Raw genomic sequence first — 21489 nt, forward strand, 5'->3', positions numbered from 1 at the left:
TAATAAGAATAATGCCACATACATAGTGAGGAATTTATTGCTATGCTGACATCCCCTTGCCACCTTGCAGTCCAAGCCCACAACACCTGCTATTTTTGTTTTACCAGGTAAGGCTCAATGAACTATATGGCCCTTTTTCAGAAACGACCAGGTCACAAATGATAGCTAAACGAAGTGGCTTATCATCGTGTGGACATTTATAGCAGCAAAATATTTGAACATGCGAACTGAAAATATACAGCAGGCGTCAGGGTCTGGATCGAACGCACGACCTCCTGTATACCAGGTGAGGTAGTTAACATCTCCTACCCACCGTGATGATGATGAGAGAGAGAGAGAGACGCAAACTCCAAATATACAGCAGCAGGCGTGAGGTTCGGGATCGAACCCACGACCTCCTGTATACCAGGCGAGGTAGTTAACATCTCACCACCGTGGCACTCTTCACCCCACCTTGACACGTATGCGTGCGTGTGTCCTCGCTAACAGCATTTGCTCAATGATCCTGTGTAGGCTATATGGGTGAACTGTATCTCCTAGCCACGGTGGTATTCTCAGGCGGTCTCACCTTTTGATAGATTGTTACCCAAAACAACGGCTCGGATATTAGTCCGGGAGTTCAGTGCACAGAATGTACGTGTTCTGGTCTATTTTTAAGTTTGATCAATCGTGGCACATTTGTTTTGACGCGTTCTTATTGGTGCCCTAACGTCTCCTGCGGCAATACTTCTCGTCTTATAAATGACCGAGAAGGTAATACTGATGTATATTTAATTTGAAGCCAGAGCGATGTTGTCGGGCGGGGAGCCAGTTGCTGCTAATGAAACTCCACTGGTAGCAGCAGCAGCGCACAATGGCATTTAAGAAAAATGTGAATTTGGTTTGATTGCTGCTTCATTGAAAAGAAATGTAGACTTTGCTACTGATTGCCTGATTATTTTGTTGTTGTTGTTGTTATTGTTGTCTGTATGCTCCTAAATGTTATCCCGAATACTGCATCAGCGTCGCGCCGTGAGTCGAAGGATCCGTTCGGATCCCCTCGCAGAGCAGTGCGATCCTTCGTGTTCGAGAACGGACCATGCGGAGGTGGATGTCACAGAGCTACCCCTGAGATCTCCTTAAATTGCCTCTGCTCCAACACAGCAGAGAGCAGCAGAGTACGCAAACTTGGGATACATTTTTGTTGTTGCCAAAACAATTCATAACAAGTAACCAACTTCAATAGAAAATGTATTCACTCACCACCTGTGGCCAGAAATCAAACTCAGGCCGCCAGAATTGAGAGCGCAGTGCGCTAACCGCTGCGCCACCGCTCCCTCGAATTGATTGCCGTCTCCCGGCCAGCGACGTTCCCTCGGCATCTCGTGCAAGGGCTCCCGAAGCCCACGGCACAGGCCGCTTCATTTGATAAAGTCAGTTGCGTCACTCTGGCACAATGCATGAATAAATAAGCAAACTAATTAAGCAACCGGGTACAGAGGCCGCTGCCTCGCTGAGCACGAGGGTTGCCGCGATTCAGAGTTCAAGTTCTTTCCGGTTACCCAGGTGAGCGGTCGGGAGACCACGACGAGTCTTCGTTGCACCGTCGACCTGGGGCATTCGGTTATCAGCAGAGGGCGATGATTTCTGCTGTGTATAGACGAAAATTAGAGTAATTTGTGGTGTGCATTTTTTCGAAATTGGTCAAGTTTAATGCTGACGTTTGCCACAAAGGGGGACGAATGGCGCGGTCCCAGCAGCAGCGTGTTCGCGCCGCTCGTTCTAGAAGGTTCACGGTTCGAAACAGCGGCCGCCCCGGTAAATACTGCGGGTGTGTAGTAACCATCGTGATAATGCTACACGCCGTCTGCTTCACGGTGAACACTAAAGATCACCTCGCGCCATTCGCAAGAGCGAGCCATTGAGGTGCTGGTTTCAGGGTCCAAGTTGGAACGTTCGAAAATGTCACCGCAAATTACTCAGTTGGGATTCCTACACACAGCAGCAATCATTGCCCCCCCCCCCCTACTGGCAGACTCATGCCCCAGGTCACCTCTTGCAAATGCGACTCAGCCTGGTCTCTCCAGTTCTCTTCTGGTTGTTAAAAAATCAATTTTAAACTTGAACTTGGTATGAGAACAAAAAAATACATCTCAAATACATTTGAACGTTTAAAAAAAACCGAGCAATTTCACCCAATTCGATGTTTTTTTCCCCTTTTGCCATCGTTGAATTTCCGTTGCCACCGCAAACATTCAGCGTCTCACACGCGTGGAGACGGGCCACGTTTGAGGACGACCTCACGAAATGTCTTTGCTAATTATCAAAAAGGAATGCCAGCAACTGAGCCTAAATAAATCAATTTGTGCTCAGCACAAATAAAAAAAAAGCCCCTCGGGAAATGAGGAGGCGTGAGGATGCGGAGGGACGGGGAAGCAGGCGAGGTTTATAAACACGACAAACATCCCGCCCCGACCACCCCCCCCCCCCCCCCCGCATAGCCGCCGCCGACTTTTGAAGCAAGTGCTGTTAGCGAGCACCTATGATGACCGGGACGGTGTGCACGGAGGTGGGTGGTCAGTTCCACGCCCGACCGTGCTTATCTCCCCGGTGGCGATGTTTACGCACCGCACCAGATACTCATTTGAGGCTGAGTCGACCTAGGGGAGGCCCAGGACCGGTTCAGATAATCGTCACCGGTATTGGTCGTGAGCGGGAATCGGGTAACCAGGTTTGTAGCGCAGCGCGCTAACCGCTACACTACCGCTCCCCTCACTCACACACACCCACACGCTCACACACTCACACACACACCCACACGCTCACACACTCACACACACCCACACGCTCACACACACTCACACACACGCTCACACACACTCACACACACGCTCACACACACTCACACACACCCACACGCTCACACACACCCACACGCTTAAACACACTCACACACATTCACACATACGCTCACACACACTCACACACACCCACCCGCTCACACACAATCACATGCTCACACACACGCTCACACACACTCACACACACTCACACACCCACACGCCCACACACACACACCCACACCCACGCACGCACACACCCAGGGGCAGAAATGCGGCGTGAATTGAGCAATCGATGACAGAAACGAGGGGCACGCAGACAGACGATGACAGAGACGCTGTGAGAGTGAAGGCAAGAGGCTAAATAGAGAATTGCTGGAGTAGGAGGAGAGACGCATCCAGAGAGAGAGAGGCGAGAGGGTGCCAAGAGATGGGGTGTGCAAGAAAGCCCTCCACCCCACCCTCGATCTCGCTTCTATTTTTGGCCGTTCTGCCATGCCGACTGCTCCCCCCGCCCTCTGTAGTAGCTGGCGGTGGTGGCGGTGGTGGGGGAGGGAGGGAGGCAGGAGGTGAGCGTCAGAGGGAGGGGGGGGAGTCGGGGCGGGGAGAGCGAGGGCAGGGCAGGGAGGTGGGGGCGCCATGGGGCGGGGAGCGCTGTGTCCGTGAGCCCGCGACCACCGCCGAACACTGCCGCTGCGCGTGTGGTGTCGGGTAAGTAGGGGGCCAAGGGTGGGTGGGATGGGAGGGAGGGATGGAGGGGGGGACGAGGGAGGGCCGCACACCGCCGCATTTCCCACCACCGCCCCCCCTCCCCTCCCACCACCGGAGGCTCGTCCCCGTTTCACTCTCCGCCGCGATTTCGCAGCCGCCGTCTTCCTGTTTCTGCTCTCATATCTGGGGGGGGTGGCGTTTTTGTGTCGTGCGCGCGCGCCGCCGCCGCCGCTGCCGCCGCGTAGAGAGACGAGCCGTGAGCCCAGAGGCCGCGCAGCGTCGTGACCCTCCCTCGCTCCTTGCTGCCTCGGATCGACTCCTTGCGTCCACCCCCCCTTCCTCCCTCCCCCCTTCCCACGACGCGCACGCGAGACGGCGCCGCGTCCGGCCCGGCTCGGCTACCCCCCCTCCCCTCCTCCCCTTGCCGTGGAGCCGGTGACGAGAACGTGGCACGCACCTTGGGGCCGTGCAGTGTCGACTACGCGCATGCGATTGAACTCGCACCCCTCCCCCCAACCACCACCACCACCACGCCCGCCAACCCCTTCCATCACCACCACCTGAACTCTACCGCAGTTCCAGCAGCTCCACTCTCCTCCTCCTCCTCTCGTCTCCCATCCCGGCGCCGAGGAGCACTTGGCAAGTAAGTGGCGGTAATTGGGGCGGATTCGCGGCACGGGGCTCGTGAGTGCGACTTGGGGCACTTTGGCGAGCCCTGGAGAGGGCACCGCCGGTCGATTGCCATCGGTCGAGCGCGCCACCACCCCCCCACACACCAACCCCCCCCCCACTCCCCCCCCCCCCCCCCCGCCGCTCGGCTCTGCGCCCTAGAGGTCTCTTTCAAGGACCATCAGCGAGGAGAAGGAGAAGACGCGAGAGGTGTCATTTCAGAGAAGTTGTTTCACAAGAGCCGGACCACCGCTCACTTTGGGCTCGTTGGTAATCGGCGCGCTTGAATGGAGAGGGCGTTAGAGAGGGACCTGGTGGAGGGGAAGTGCCACACGCTGGTCATCATCACCCTCCTCTCGGCTTTGACGCGAGCGCGCGGGCAGCCCACTACTACAGCCGATGGCGCGATGGTAAGGCCCTTCGTGTGCTGCTGCTGTATTCGCGTATATGGCACATTTATTTTTGTTCGGGAGATACATGGCGATGGCGAGGTCTGTTTGCCACGACGAGAGGGCTGTGGAGGGAGAGCTCGCGTTGTTTTGCCGTTAGCTGAAGGAGCGCTGACTTCAGTGGGTTCACGACACGGTCCATCGTTTTGTTTTGCGTGGCCACATTCGCCCCACTGTGGCCGGTGTTTTTACTTTTACATCTATGAAAGAGATGTGCGCGTCGCCCTGTTGTAGATGTTCCGATGCGTTTGATGGTTACACCGGTGTCTTCGATTTACGTGCAATGAATAAGGACCATTGCCCGAAACGTCGCATATTACATATTAATGTGTTGGGGCTTATTTTTGTTTGGTATAGGTAGTTAGGCGGGTTTAGTTGCCATCTGGATTGTAACGTGCGCGCATTCGGAGGTATCCGTGACCACGTTCATCCCGAACCACAGCAATTGTCAGAGTCAGTCACGAATCCACTACCGCACTGCTGCTCGTGTGAGTTTCACAAAACTAGACGGTGGCTCGGAGATGTTAACTACCTCGCCTGGTATACAGGAGGTCGTGGGTTCGATCCCGACCCTCACGATGCCTATATATTGGGAGTTTGCGTGTCTCTCTCCCACGGTCGCGTGGGTTTTTTTTTTCAGGGTCCTCCGGTTTTCCCCCCTTCCACGTTGAGAATCAACATCACGAGTTCAGAGTATTTGGCTGCAAAACATTTCCACGCGTGGATGATGATAAGCCACTCCGTTGAGCTGTCATTTGTGGCCAGGTCGCTTTGTGACAAAAAAAACATCCACGTAGCTCAGTGGGGCCCTTCACCTGGTTGACAAAAAAAAAATCAATGTTTAGTTTTAGTTTAGACGCGGCTGCAGTCCACCTGAACGACCGAGCGAGACTTGATTTTTCATCTCCGGCGCCGCAAGCCGCTGCTGTCACTGCTGGGTGTGGGTTGCACCGCAACGGTGCTCCTTTAAAGGTGCGTCGGAGGTGGGGGCGTGGGAGACAGGCAGGGGGGGGGGTAGTTGGTGGTAGTGGCGGAGGGGTGGATGGGGAGGCAGGGCCTTCAGGGTTTGGAGCCGCCGTGATTCATGCCAGCCAGGCCAAGGACACGGGGAGGGGGAAGGGAGGCGGAATGTTTCACGCAGGGCTCTCCCCCCCCCAGCACTCCCCCGTCTCCCAGCCCCAGCAGTTTCCTCCCTCCAACCCCGCTCGCCTCCCGCTGTCTTCGTCTTCCGAGATCACGCAACCGAATCTGAAGTTTGATGACGACGTCAGATGTTGTAGGCGGGGGTGGGGGTCATTTTTTTTGGAGAAGGGGGGGGGGCAAAAGAAAAAAGGAGGAAATGTCAGCCGAGGCTATAGCAAGAAAAAAATATCTGCTTCTTTTTTTTACAACTTTGAACAAAAAAAAAGTCAGAAAAGTTTTCCGCTTGCAACGTGGACGCTGCTGACAGCTCGCTGCGATGTGGCGTCGGCTGCGCTGGTGGTGGTGGTGGTGGGTGGCGAATGTTTGCGGTTCTGTCTGCCCACCCCCGCCTGTACCTTGCCCCCTCGCCGTGTTTACAAGCGCCGGGGTTTTACGAGGGCAGCTCCCATGGCCCGGTTACCACCATAATGGGGGGTTGACCGAAATGTCCGACCGCCGCTGGCATCGCTTGAGGTGGTGGGGGTGCCAATTTTTTTTACCACCGTGCCGTGTCGCCCCGGCTGGATTAACACAGAGGCGGTGTTTCTACAATTCACAGGCTTCTCAGACAAATCATTTGAATGGCTACATCACTTGGGCTGGCTGGTGGTGGTGGCCACCATCCCACCCAACCTCTCGTGTACCGTGCCGACCTTTACAGGTGCTCTTCGCTAGCAGCACTTGGCCCCAACAGTCTGTGAGGGCTATACGGGCGATTTTTGTCTTGGCACGCCTATAAGCCAGCACTGGAGGCAGCGATAGTTGGTGGATCACACGGACGTTGACGGGACAAGGTGGAACAGCGACTATGGACTATACTCCATCTGTTCCATCTTCTACGCGATAATGTTGCCCCTTAGTACGCGGTGCGTCACGAGTTGAAATCACTATTCATATTAGTGTTTACAACCAAATTTCTAACGGTCGTTCTGCAGCATCCGTATGAAAGAAGACATGCAAGTGTGATAAATCCTAGAAAATAATTTTATAAGTAGAGCAATAGCATCCCCATGGCGTGTACTACGACTCGTTGTGCCTAATTAAAATAGTTGTATTCATTTTTACTTTGAATCACCTTTGATTAACGCTCATGGTCAACATTCGTGTCGAATATCTGAAACTCTCCTGGGCTTCCCCTTGATCGATTCAGCCTTAAATCAGTACCTTGTACGATGTGTAAACATCACCACAAGGGAGACAAACGCGGCGTGGTGTTTCTCCGGTCACGCCACCCCGTCATGTGGCATTCCGGCCTCCGTAGGTGCTCGATAACAACACTTGCCCCTAACAACCCGCAAGGCTATACTGGGGATCTTTGTCTTTGGACGTTCATAGAGTCAGAGGCCGGATCACTCGACAGACGGATGCTCCCCGTAAGATGATATTCTGTTTGGTTTTACAGTGAGACGTGCTCACGTTGTTTCGCTTGAAGCGTGGTATTGAGTGTCTGTGTTGGGTTTTTTTAATGGCTTTCTTTCTTGTGTGGAGGTCAGTGTTTATTGAAGGCAAGATTATGTAGAACCAAGGCACTGTGGCGGTCTCGCGGGGTCGTACCGACGATGGGGACTTTTGGAGATTGTGATGACGGCGATCCAGTGGCATTGCGATGGTGGTGGCGCGGTAGATTGTAATGTTGGCCGATCCTGTGGGATCGTGATAGTGGTCGCTCAAGTAGCATTGTGATGATGGTGGTGGCGGCGGCGGTGATCCAGCGGGATTGTGCTGTGATGATCAGGTGGCATTTACGCCATTTGATTTCGACCATAATCGACCCGTGACTTACAAACAATGAAGCGTCGGCCCTGTGCAAATGTGGGCATGGGCGAATATTGTGCACGTACCGAGTTTTTAATTATGATAGAGGCCATCAGATGAAGTTTTTTGTTGGGTTGTATCACGTGTTGCTTGGCACGATGTCCGACGTTTTGCTCCGCATGTTGGGAGCTTCTTCAGGAACACGAAATGGAGCGGCTCACTTTCTCCCTCGATTATGTAAGGTTGCCAGCTGCTGCGCGTGTCTGATGTAGGCAGGGCCGGCGTTGTTTATGAGCTTCATCACTTGTGCATATATACTCAGGGCAGTCTAGAGAGGGAGGGGTGCGAGGGAGGGGAGGGAGGGAGCAAACGGGGAAATTTGTCCCTCACACAAAAGAGAGGACCCACAATGGGCCTGCTACTCTGTCGCTAAACAATTATGGGGCCAGCCCCACGTGGCGTTCTGTCGCGTGCCTCCAGAACACTTCAGGGCGGCCCTGGGTCGGACTCATCATGCAGGACGTGGTTAAAACCAGAGAAGGCTCCGGATCAGTTCCTGAAGAAGCTATCGGTGCGTGAAGCGAAACGTCGGGCATCATGTTGAACAATAGCCGGCTATTATTATTTTTGTTGTTGTTCTGTTTGTTTCTCCAGGAAAGCCTCTCTCTGAGTTTCAAGACTGTTTTTCAGCAGGTTGCTAGCATTCTTTCGCAGCAAGGGGGGCAATATTGCTGCTGTGTGTAATCGCAATTGAGTAATTTGCAGGTAATTATTGAGCCTTGTCATGTTTGGCCAATACCAGTAACATCGTTTTTTTTATCTACGGGAGGAAACCGGAGAACCCTGAGGAAACCCAAGCAGACCAGGGTGAGGGGATACGTACAATCTTCAACGAAAAAGAGCCCCCGTATAGCCAACCCTTCAAAGTGTGCTCCGCTAACAGCACTTATCCCAACGGCCTGTAAAGGCTATAAGGGGGAGCTTTGTATTTGCGTGCTGCCCGCTGGCAGGTAACCAAATTGTTTATTATTATTAAACAGGCAGCTGAGTTGTGGTGGCAGGCGCAGCGGCTTCGGAGGTGATGTTGCCGCTTGAGGGCTTAATTTCTCACCGAACATTTTCCAGCTCGCTGATAGAATGGAGTAACACAGACGCGTAGCGTTGGGGGGGGGGGGGGTAGCGTTGGGGGGAGAGGTGTGAGCCCTCTCCCCCCCACCCCCCCCACTCTTGAATTTTTTAGGCAAGCCAAAGAAAGAACCGTTGGCACAATATCGAACACGGGAAGGTGTGTGGGGGGGGGGGGGGGCTGTATATGATTCAATATTATTCAAAGTTCATCGCAGTCGTAGCGGTTTACCGGCTGCAATAGGCTCTGCTCGGTTTGCAAGTGGCGGCGTCGTCGGTTGATCTGCGACTGTCTGGGATGGCTGGAAGGAGCGTTTAAAAAAAAACCTCTATTGTGGACGTTCAACATTTGTTTAAAACAAATACATGTAGCATCGACTCAGTGCCAGCCCCCCCTCACCCCCCCCCCCTCAGATGCTGTTTATACCCACCCCTCGACCCCTTTTTACACGAGGTCACGCTCGATAGGGTTGGAGTAGGCACATGCCTCGTAAGCCATAGCCGTGGTGACAGATGTACTATTAGTAACGAATATTATATATTTTTTTACCAGGTAAGGCTCACCGAGCTACATACCTATGTTTTCAGAAGCGAGCTGTCTCTCGCAAATGACAGCTCATCAAATTGGATTATCACCGTGTAGGAATTTATAGCAGCCAAATACTCTAAACGCACGTTTTCCGATATTTAAACGCACGTTGATTCTAAATGTAGAGGGTCAAAAATCCACGGGACCACGGGGAGAACACGCAAACTCCAAATATACAGCAGGCGTCATGGTCTGGATCTAATCCACGACCTCATTGCAAACCAGGTGAGTGAGTTAACATATCATAGCCACCGTGGCACCCTTGGATGTGGTGTGCCGAGTGGGGCATTTAAATCCGGTTTGATAGCGCCGATAACCAGGCCCGAGTCCTGGCCGGCTTGCGAGCACAGGTGCGACTGTGTGGGCGTGTTGGACACTGGTCGTGGGGTACATGTGGACGTGTGTGTGGAAATGGGTCGTGGACTTAAAGTGCACCTAGCCCGGCACGAGGGTGAATAGTGGTTATTGTGGGAGTTGTGTGGGCATGGGTCAGGAAGTGAGTGTGGTCATGGGTAGTGTGATCTTGGGCGAGTGAGTGCTTGCGGTCGTGGTTTAGTGAGTGATTGTGGTCATAGGTAAGGGAGGGAGTGAGTGAGGTGGGTCATGTGTTAGGGAGTGAGTGTGGGTTTGGTCACGGATGTGTGAGTGAGTGTAGCTCTTGAAGTAGTTAGCGAGTGTGGTCACGGATCAATCGCGACTGAGTGTGGTCATCAGTCTGGGCTAAGACGTGAGTGCGTTTGTGTATTCGTGTGGACATGTGTCAGTGTGTGTGTCCGTGTATGAGTCTCGTCGCGAGTCAGGGTTGACACATGGCCATGTGCTCTGGTGGCCCGGGGCATCGTGTGTCGGCCCCTGGCTGCTGATGATAAACGCGTGCGTGCGCCGAAATCCAGAAAAGGTCATTGCACAGCGCTGCAATGCCTGGCTTCGGAACAAAATATTCCGCTCGCTGCTTTGCCGCAGGTGTCGCCTCTGCAGTGAGCGAGGCAGCCGCCACGCCACGCCAAGTCAAACGCGCATCGTTCCATCGCGAGACGTTCGAGTCGGCGGGGGCAGACAGACAGACACTTCCGCACTGGGAGCGGTGCAGGTGGAGATGGCCCACGCTCGTAACCGTGTGAACGCGCGCCTCTTCTTCCTTCCCTCCCTTCCCTCCCTCCCCTCCCTCCCTCCCGCCCACCCACTTCTCGGCTGCGTGAGCACGGGTGGGCAGCTGGGGCTGTCCTCAGCGGAAGGTCATCGAGGACTTGGGCTCGACGCTGTGAAACTGGGTCTCGGGTCAAAAGGGCTCTAGGGTGAGAGCAAAAAAATGAAGGCAGTCAAACGAGGTGATGGCAAAGGTGCAGTACTGCAGTTGCTTACCCCACGACACTGCTGGCGAAATGGCCACGTCCAGAGGGAGCTTCTCTCGAATCGTATTCGGCCTGCTCTTACACGCTGGCGGGACGTCTTGGAAGAGTTGGGAGTCGAGTGTCCACACTTCACCCCACCAAACGCGGCCTGCCGATCGACTCACTGTGGCTGTCCCCATTCGTCCACTGCTGGGTTGGACAGGAGGCGCTGGACCGGGTGGGGAGGGATTTAAGAAACTTGCGGCAATCTATCCACTACTGAACCGGGAGATGGAATCGAACCTGCGAACGTCCGGGTCGCGAGTTCAGCATTGTTAACCTTTACGCTGCGGTAGCATCAGTAAAACTGGAGTTTGATTGAAATCGATTGAACTGGAGATGGTTGGCCACGCCATGAACGACCACGCGGCATGTGTGGACCGGTGGGGAAGTCGGTGCTACTAAAGACAAAGATCCCCCCCCCTATAGCCTGAACAGACAGTTGGGGCAAGTGCTGTTAGCGAGCACCTATGAAGACAGGCACAGCACACGAGGGGGTGGGTGGCCAGCACCAGGCTCCCACCGCCTTTGTCTCCCTCGAGGCGATGTTTACACACCACACCAGGTACTCATTTGAGGCTGAGTCGTAGCGCAGTGTGCAAAGACAAAGATTCCCCGTATAGCTTTAACGGACCGTTGGGGCAAGTGCTGTTCGCGAGCACCTATGAAGGCTGGCACGGTGCACGAGCGCCGTGTACGCACACGCACACAGAGAGACGCACGCAAACACACGTGGTCGCAGTCCTGGAAGCACACAGAGGAATGATTATTATCGCTGCTGCTGCTGCTGTAAGTTGCTTCATCCCTGGCGGGGTTATGTAACGTGCCCGTCCATCGCTCTCTCCCACTCCTCCCTGTGTGACTCCGCGCCTTGCACACCCACGCAGCAGCGGGGTGCGCGCGGCTTGCTGCTACTGCTGCTGCTGCCGCACGGCTCCCAGAGCGTATCATGTGGAGGAAGCGTGGCCGAGGAGGAGGAGGAGGGAGAGCCTTGCGTCTGCCGAGGAATGTCAGCGGAGAGGCTTCGTGTCGTGTCCACTGCCAAGTCGGCTGCAGTTTGAATGCGGATTTTCTGGAACAGCCGCGTGTAACGAGCCATCTCTCGCTCCTGTGAATCGCGCACGAAGGATAGCCATGGGCGAGGGGAGGTGGTGGCAGGGGGGGGGGGGGGATGTGACACTGCTGTGGTGTTTACTGAAGCGAGACAGCATCGTGGGGTATTGCCCGCGGCTCTGTCCTGCTGCCACCACCGAGTGTCCCCCTGTCCCTCTGTCTCTGTCCTCTGCCTTATCCGTGTCTCTCTTGAGCGTCTCCGAGTCCTGCTGTCTCAGAGCGTCTCCGTGTCCCCAGTGGCGTGGCTATCGAGGAGCGGTGCAGGCATTGGGGCCCATGGGGCCGGAGGATTCCAAGCTGCCGAAAATTGAATTTTTTTTAAAAAGTGGGGAAATTGAAAAGGGGGCCCCATTCAATTCCTGACACTGGGGCCGATGTCAACCACGGCTTCTCTCCCCGGACGTCTCTGTGCCCCGGCTCCCTCCGCGTCTGTGTGCGCCACAGGGTGTCCCCCACCCCCGTACTCCTGCGAGTGGGGCCCCGCGTCCTGCTGTAACCCCGTTTGGTCCCCGTGTCCTTGAGGAGGGAGCATCGTGGTGACAAGCGGCCGCGCGTTGGCGTGAGTTCGTGAGTTCGTGCGAGCGATTGAGCGAGCGTCATAATTACACCACGAACCCCCCATCCGCCGCACCCCCCCCCCCCGTATGTACGTGTATGTGTGAGTGCCGCTCTCACGAAATTGCTTGCTCCCCTTTATTTAGCCTTCCCGGGCCGGTGATGCTCATTTCTAGAAATCGTCGCCACGGCAACCACTGCATCATAGCCCCTGCTGCTCGGAGAGAGACGGCCGGAAGCGGCCTTTATTTAGAGACTCCGCGCCGCCCCGCGCCCCACCACCACCACCACCGCTCGCCGCAGTAGATTAGCGTTAATTTGACGCCGTGATCCGATTGTGGTTCTCCGCCACCCAATCCTTCCACCCACTCCCGGCCCTCCTCCTCCTCCACCCCCCACTCTCTCTCCCCCCAGCTTTCCCCCCTCCTCACCGCCTGCCCCTGGCGGTCCCTCCCCTCCCTCCCTCCCTCCCCCTCTGTTGACGGCATCGCTCGCCCGGCTACTCCGCTCTTGCCCTCCCACCCCCCCTCGCTCGGACCCACCCACCCACCCGCACGCCCTCCTCTGCGGACCCCGCTAGCCCCGCTCGAGCACCCGACCCACCTCGCCATCCTCCTCGCACCCTGAGCCGGTGTGCGGTGCGGCGAGTCAAGGAACAGCGGAAGAGAGAGAGAGAGACATGCGGCGAGGGACCGGAGGCGTTGAGACGGAGGGGAGATAGGGGGAAGAGATCTAAGGGGGGAGGAGTGGGGGGGGGATTGGCTACGTACGGTGCCAAAGACGTTCAACATTCATACACACGAGAGAGAGAGAGTGGAAGAGATAGACACGCGGAGAGAGGGAGATGAATACAGAGCCACGGGTAGAGACGCAAAGGCAGAGAGCGAGATACGATTAGAAAGGAACTTTGGGGAAGAAGAGAGAGAGAGAGAGGAAGTGAGAGTCACGAGAACCTAAAGGGGTGAGAGTAACAGTGAGCGCGGCGGGAGGGAGGGAGGGAGAGCGTGAACGGCGCCGCTCAGCGACGCTCGGAGGAGGCAGCAGCAGCACCAGCAGTAGCGGCGGGCATCTCATGTGGTGGACGCGACTCGGACCTAACACCACCCAGGGCCAGCCGGGCACCTGAGCCGGTGTCAGCGGCGGGCATCGGAGCAGCAGCACAGCGCCCTGGGCGCCCGGGAGCAGAGTGCGCGGCGGAGCGAGCCGTGAGTCGGAGCGAACCCCGGGTCGTGTCCTGCGTTCTGTTGTCGTGTGGAAGTGGGAGGGTAGTGGTGTCTGTCGGTGGTGGTGTCGGTGGTGGTGGTGTGCTCGGGATGGGTGGGGTGGGGTGATGGTGTTGAGGTTCTCACACACAGAGAGAGACAACGCTCGGCTCGCCATGCACGGTGTGTTGGGGTGAGTAAGAGAGCGGCGTGCGTCATCCTGCACGCCGAATTCGTAGCACCCCCCCCCACCCGCTCTTACCATGTGGCGTATTGGTGGTGGGGTGGGGTGGGGGAACAAAAAACAAACGCATGGCCCGTGGCGTCGTCGATAGACTGAAAGCACCGTTCCAGTTGTAGCTGGTGGATGTGAAGAGAGAGGGAGAAAGGTCGTGGTTCGGAGTCCTCTCAAAAGTTCTCGCCTCGTCAACTCAATGTGGTCAGTTGGCCGGGGGGGAGGGGGGGAGCGGGGGGAGCGGGGGGGGAGCAGCTCGCGATCAGAAGGTGGCGAGTTCAAATCCTTGGTGGGGTGGTTGACCCAGCGCATCGTCCCTCCGGAGGTCGATACTATAATAATAAAAAAACAAGGATTCGTGCCACTTTGTGAGAAAATCAACGGTGGTTGGGCCTAGACTCTCACCTGCCATAGGAATGTGGAATTGCCACTACTGGCTTTGCAGGGCTGTATAACAGGAGATGAGCATCAACGCCTCAATGCTCAGTGGAGCATCAAGAGGTCTGGCAAGTCAGCCAGAGTCTCCACGATATTGCATCACGGGTAGCCGAGTCTCTTGCATGTTGCCATCATAAGGTGCTTTACCTCATATCGGCCACACCGCTAGTAGTCCGGTAATATGAATTACTTCTGCCCGCTTCGTTGCTGTCGGATTCATTCATTTATTGTTTCGTTCTTACATTTTGTTATTTTGGTGACCCCAAGTCACTGGAGCAAATGAGGATCACGTTGGTCTCTTCAGCTCAAACAAAACAAACCTGAACTCATCTTGACTTAAAGCTTTCGTGACTGCAGGAATTCATATTCTTTGGGTCTTTCGGTAAAGCCAAGCTTTACCGAACGACCCGAAGAATACGAAAACCTGAACTCGCTCACTCATCATCATCGCACGCAATCGTTGACCCACTCGTTTGACCACTCATTCTTGATAAACGAGATTCATCCTGGTCTCTTGAGTTCTCAACCAGTTAAGCAAATGAACCGTGAAAGCTGAATAATAATAATAACAACAACGTTACGTAACGCACTCCCAATGAGTTCATTGGCTTATTTACGAAAAGACAGCATTGCTGGTGTTGCTGATATATTTACAGCAGCCGATGAGACCCATTAGGTGTACGCATCAGTCTCGTTGTCTATCATCATCATCATCAGCCATGATCGTTCCACTGCTGGATGAAGGACTCCCCATGCCCGTGACCACCTCTCGCGATCTCTCCCAGCCAAAGCTCCCGTTAGGTGCTGGGTGGGTTGGGGGGGGGGACGCTGCAGAGGAAGAGTTTTTTTCCGCTGAACGTGCCGAGAGCCGTTCGAGTGCGCAGGGTTTGCGAGCCAGTCGGCTTGTACCCACACACCCACCCAGCACGCGTCGGGGAAGGCTGCCGATGTGTGCACGCCCTGGTCTGTCAGTGGTGTCTATGAGAATGGCAATGTTTACATCGGCAAAAAGAAGTTCCGTGTTTGCTTGTATTTCCGTTTCGAGAAACAAGCGTGGCCAAGTGCTGCGTTTGAGTCTGCGTTCGTGTGATGCCGCGTGCGCGTGTGTGCGTGTGTCAGTGCGTTCGTGGTTGTGGGGAGCGGCAGTGTAGCGGTTAGCGCTACGAACCTGGCCACCCGGGTTCGATTCCCGCTCACGGCCAACACCGGTGACGATTATCTGAACCAGTCCGGGGCCTCCCTTAGGTCGACTCAGCCTCAAATGACTACCTGGTGTGGTGTGTAAAACATCACCACGGGGAGACAAAGGCGGCCGGCCATGGTACTGGCCAACCCAGCCCTTCGTGTGCCTGTTAATGAACCTTACTTAAAACGTGCTCGAGAACAGCACTTGCCCCAACATTCTGTTAAAGGCTATACGGGGGATCTTTGTCTTTATGTCTGCGTATTATCTCGCATGTTCGTGCTGTGCTTTTCTTGTGTGTATATATGTTTGCGTGCGTCTATGTAAGTACGTGCGCGCGCGCGCGTACATGTGTGTGTATGTTTCCATTCGTTGTAGTGGTGAATTACGCCGTGGGGAGATATTGCCCACTCGCTCGCTCAGTCACTTATCTGCCACGAGCACGCGTGCCCGTTGTACGAACACTGCTGGGGCAACGCTTCGGTTGGGGAGTCTGGGGCGTGTGGGGGGGCAGAGGAGGAAGAGGGGGAGGGGCTGTGGGGTCTGCACACGTTCCCAAAGCCATTGGGTCATAAATTACCAAACAATTAGCAATTAACACGTTCAGCCCCGACCGTACCCCCGGGGCAACGCTCCCTGCTTTGTTGAGCTCACGGTTTGTCCTCTTGTCACCATTACAGTAAAGTCCCCGCATGCACACGATGAGTTTATGTACAGTATTTATTTTAAAAAATTGCGTTAAACAGGGACCCATGTATATTTTACATGGAGTGTCCTTGCTAACAACATCTCTGTACATTTGTTTTAAAAAGTCTGACTGCTGATGAGCAGTCAGGAGGGTGAAACCGGTCCGGACTTTTCCGGCTTGAAACAAAATATTGGTTGGTCTGGAAAGACAAGAGACCGATGGACCAAAACACGTGTTTTATTTATTCGTGAAGACAGAGCGGATGGAGTTCTGATCGTGTTGGCCTTCACCTCCATGTACGCGACTCGCATCTACACAGCCGCAGCAAGAGCAGCGCCATATTAAGCTAGTGCGAGGCCTGTAGCATATGTTATGAAGGAGCCCTAAATTTAAAAAACGCAAATATTAAAACACATATTTTATTTTTACTTGCATAGTAAAGTCATCGTATATTTTTACTTGCAATACAGCCAGATAATACGACAAATCGCTAACCTTAAACACCCAGTCGTCCATAAAAGTTGAAGGCAGTATAGTACTATAGTAATAGAGCAAGTGCATAATCACTGAGCCGGAATTGATCGCTTGAAAGCATTTAGCGCGGGGCCCTTGAAAGTGCGGGGTCCGTAGCATGTGATACTTTTGCTACGAGGATAACCCGGCACTGAGCAAGAGGTATCCTGAATAAATTTTGGGAATTTTGGGTGCTGAAATATTTTTCTCGGCCACTGAAACAAGCAGACCTTGCTGAAATTCATCCTTGCCTATCCACTGGTGATTAATGGGACCTACTCCATGCTGCGTGGGTCACGGGGGTTATTTGACCCCACTTCACCACGACGGTCAGCGACGGCTTGGCGACCTCGGGAGGAGAAAAGCAGTACAGTACAACCATTTAACGCGTATTCTGAACTCTTCACTGCTGCCCCACAAGGTAGCCCCGCAACAACCGACTACACCTGTTAGCGCGGGAATTATTTGGTAAAGCTGCGGCTGATGCCTTTATGGTGGTGCACAATCACGTGGCCCTAAAAAGGGGAAAAATTGAGTGACGTTTCGGGCAATAGCCCTTTCGCAGCCCTTGGAGGGCCCAGAGAGTTAGTAAGTTTTCTACCTGTGACTCTACCTGTGAGTCTGTACCTCCCTGGCCTCTCTACGTGCTGCGAAAGAGGGCCCAATGCTTGGACCTTAGCCGATTAGAAAAGTTTTATTTTTAGGGCAGTGTTTTTGTGGAGGAGTGATGGTTGGGATGAGGGACGTTTTTTGGGCAACATCCTATCGTCTCAGCGTTGCGAACTTCAGGCCGGCACGTGGCTAATCGTTCCTGCAAGGAGTTCACTGACGTCCCGTCGTTTGCTTTAGCCGCACGGCCATGCCGCGGCCTGGCGCGCTGGACGCGTGAAAAGGCAGGCAGAGGAACGGCAGCGATGGACCAGCATCCATGGTCCTCTCTGTTGCAACCCTGGGCTCATTCTCGGCTGATCTGGAGGACTTGCGCCCGGCGTATGTTTGACATCTATCATGGCTTTCCCAGGATCGTCCCTCCACTCGTTGAGGAGGTAGCCGTTGTCCTGGGATATCTGTTAGTTTGCGAAATCATAGCAGTGATGGTACATCCTTCTCGAGACGATGCGTTTACCTGCGGTGCCAGATATTCGTATTATTCTTCTCCTGTCCGCCCGTGATGTGGTCCCGATTTTTTGGGTATACAGCTCAGAAGCGGCGACGCCAGCGGATTGCGTTCCTTCGCCAGGTTCTTATTTATTGACTTATTTATTTTCACACCCCCCCCTCCCTCCCCCACCGTTTTATTCTTCCTGTTTCGCGTTTTGCCGCAACATCAGCACATTCTCCTCCTCCTCCGTTTCGGTGGCCGGAGTTCAAGCCGGAGCTGGCGCTCGAGAGAGAAACGTTTCTTTGAGCCCTCTGGGCGTTCGTGGCGAAACCCAAAACAAATCTGCTCCCCCCACTCTGCTCCTGGCTCCGAGTGGCCCTCCCTGTGTTGCGCAAGCGGCGTTTCAGCCCAGCCCAGCCGAGCTAGCACAGAGCGAGTGACGTATGAGGCCAGTGAAAAATATTCTTTGGTGGGAGGGTGGGAGTTGAAATTGAATTTTGTTGGGGGAGGGGGGGGGGTTAAAACATATCTATTTTTCCGAATGAAATGTAAAAAAAGCACTCGGAAAAAAATCGTGCGATTTATCCTTGCGTACAATGGCAGCAATTTGTTTAGAAGCGAGATGGCCAATGTCAAGGTCTGCTCGACGTCACGAGAGGGCTTCAAGAGAGAGTTGGTGCACTTTTGCGGTCCCTCCTCCGTTGAAGGAATGCAGGCTGCAGTGGTTTACTCTGTGGCGCAAAGTGAGGGTTGTGTCTGACCACAAACATGCAACATGCCTGTCCAAACACAAGAGAGAGCAAGGTTATCGGCAGCAGAGGATGTTGTGGACGCATAATGACAGCGGCAGCGGCGCGATTGTTACATGGCTGTACGACGAACAAAAAAAACGGCTTGAAAGTAAAAATGAATAGAAAAATAGACAAGCGTTGCAAATTGAACAGACACGCTCAGGGTCGTGAGCGGAGCATGGAGGTCAAGGAGACTGCACCTTTTGTGTATCCGAGGGGATGTCTTGGTGGCAAGCTGTCAACAACCTTTCTTTGTATACAGGAGATATATTTTGAGTTTGCGTTGTTTTCCCCGTGGTCGCATGTATTTTTCTCCGCCCCCCCCCCCCACACACACATTTATAATCAACACACGTTAAGAGTATTTGGCCGCTATACATTACCACGTGACGATAATCCACTTCGGCGAGCTATAATTTGTGATAGCCAGGTCGCTTCTGAAAAAAAAAACATCTACACAGCTCAGCGGGCCTTACCTGGTCAAAAAACAAAATCAATACAAATTCGTTCCTGGGCTCGAGTTCCGCAGTGGAGAAGTCGAATTGGAATAATTTTGAGATGGGCTAAGGATCTGGACTGGGCGTGTTGTCGTCAGAGAGGAGGGCTCGAGAAGGAGGATTCCAAGAGGTTGAAAGAGGAAGGTGACGCTTGACGGCTTGAGAAAGGAGGAGGGGGGGAGGGGGGTGAGTGTGGCGGGGGGGGGAACATGAACCAACGACCCTGTCATTAGGCGGAGGCCTCGCGGAGAGATCTCCGCTGTTCGCAAGGGAGAGCCGCGGGTGGCTTAAGGTCGGATTATCCCGACAGGACGCGACTCCGTGCGGAGTTGGGGATTATTGATCGGCTCCAGGGACGCAGCCACTGTGGGGGTCTTGACACACCCCCCCCCCCCCCGACACACACACACACACGTCTAGGCACGGTTAAGAGCAAGCCACAATAATGGGGCAAAAAAAATGACTCTTTCGAGTCCGCATTTTTCTCTCCACACGGTTAACAAGGCGGTGTTAATGCTGATCATGCTAAAGACGGAACTTATAAACGCACGTCAGCGCACGAACAGCAGGCTCGGTACTGATTCAGCAAGCAACAGCAACAGCAGCAGCCAGTAGCTGCACAGATTTAAGATAATTGCAGTGCAGTGGACGAAGTCTTCTTATCCGTGACGACGCGGGGAGCCAATTTAATCTGCCCAGTAACCACGGGGAAACGCATCGCTCGCTCGGCGGCGGACACCCGCAGCTCCTGCCGTGTGCTCCTGCACGGGCTGTGGTCATCAGGTGGGGGCCAGGTGCGGCCAGGTGTAGCGCCACGTGGGGGGGGTATCTGCTCCCCCACTCCCCCCACTCCCTGCAGAGCACGTGTCCCAGTTTACGCAGGAGCGTTCGTGCGCGCTCGCATCGCCCGCCCGCCCACACCTGCGCCGTCTCCGCTGCGACGATAGATTTGTTTTTGTTATCCCGAGTCTCTGTCAACACCGCCCCCCTCCTCCTCCAGGGGGGAGGAGGGGAGGGGCGGTCTTGCGCTAATGGATCCGACCGGCGCATCTCTTTCTCTCATTCTGTCCGTCTAACCGGGTCGGTCGGTCGCGGTCAAAATTCACTCCGGCCCCTACAGGACGCAAAAGTTGAGGTGAAAGGTTTCAATTTAAATTCGCGAGATGTGTGGCGAATGTCTCCGTTCGGCCGATCCCTCGTGTGATTTATGGCTCGTTGCAGTCCGTTATTGGGTGTACGATGTCAGTGATGAATGCATGTCTTCCCACAGCCTTTCGAGTTTTGCTCGTCCTCCAAGTGCAGCTGCTAAACTTTGGTCTTGCTTCATTGTCCGATCTTCCATCGTCTGTGACGGTCACCCCGAAACGTTTCTAAAGAGGTGGTTAAATTTCGATTGAAAGCTTTCGTGACTGCAGGGATTCATCTTCTTGGTTCTTTCGGTAAAGTCACGTAGAATGGAAATAATAAAATAATAAAAATGAAACATAATAAAATAATTCTCACGACGTTTCGTGTAGTACTATCACATACCTGCACTTCCCATAAATATGCTAAGGCGCTCTTCCCCCTCCAACCCAGCTTAAATATACGCTGCCAAGCCTGGTGGTGTTCATTCAGACGCTGTCTTTCTGACAGACCTGTTCTTCACCTGAGGACGGCTGCTTGCGTTGTGGCCGAAACGTTGTGAGAATTATTTTATTATGTTTTATTTGTATTATTTTATTATTTCCATTCTACGTGACTTTACCGAAAGAACCAAGAAGACGTTCTAAACAGTTCGCCCCCATCCCACCGTCACCTGACCTTACATCGACGTCAGACTCCAGTTTTTCCTGCTATCATCGCCTTCATCTCTTCCGTGTTGGTTTCCAAAAACCATGAGGTCATGACGCCATTCGTTGCAAATCTTGATATTCGATCTTGCGAGTTCTTTCTCCGCTTCCTGGAATCACGTCTGTGTCATCTGCGAACCCGAGAGTGTGTATATTTCCTCCTACAGCAACAGTGTGCCTTCGAGGTTTATCAGTGCGTCTACCATCATTTCTTCTCCAGAGATGCACGTCTAGCCATCCGCACCCACCGTCCTCAAGCCGCAGATGAAGATCTGACCCGCCCCGACTGGACATATGTGATAAAAAATTAACCCGTAAAAACAAAGTTTTTCACTATAAATCCTTTATATGCGTGGCGGCTAGAGTCCTCTCGTCCTCTGGCTTGAGATGGCTGCCACCTATGGGTCAGATGATTGCCTGCCACCATTAAGCAATTGGTAATTAAATATAATTAATTTTTTCCTAAAAAGTGTAAAATTTTGGAAAAAAAAATTCACGAAAATACATTGTCACGCACGAGTCTGTGTGCAAAATGTCAGCTCGATTGGATCACGGGAAGTGGGTTAAAAAACGACCGAAAGATTTGCACGGTCGTAAGTGCGCAATCAAGCAAGCAAGTGAACTTAATATAAAGGATTTAAAAATAGAGC

The 21489-nt window shown here is 53.8% G+C and overlaps 1 protein-coding gene across 1 annotated transcript in view; it reads left to right on the plus strand.

Moving 5' to 3' along the window:
• Nucleotides 1-11680: 11680 nt before the first annotated feature.
• The window catches only part of LOC133352839 (human immunodeficiency virus type I enhancer-binding protein 2 homolog), a 39496-nt gene continuing 29687 nt past the window's right edge, over nucleotides 11681-21489 (plus strand). Inside the window, 1 exon segment of the mRNA XM_061568791.1 lies at nucleotides 11681-11777. The gene's annotated coding sequence lies outside the window, so the exon portion shown is untranslated.

Source organism: Lethenteron reissneri, chromosome 42 (genome assembly GCF_015708825.2).
Source record: "Lethenteron reissneri isolate LAM-NWPU_2019-01 chromosome 42, ASM1570882v1, whole genome shotgun sequence".
Taxonomy (NCBI): domain Eukaryota; kingdom Metazoa; phylum Chordata; class Hyperoartia; order Petromyzontiformes; family Petromyzontidae; genus Lethenteron; species Lethenteron reissneri.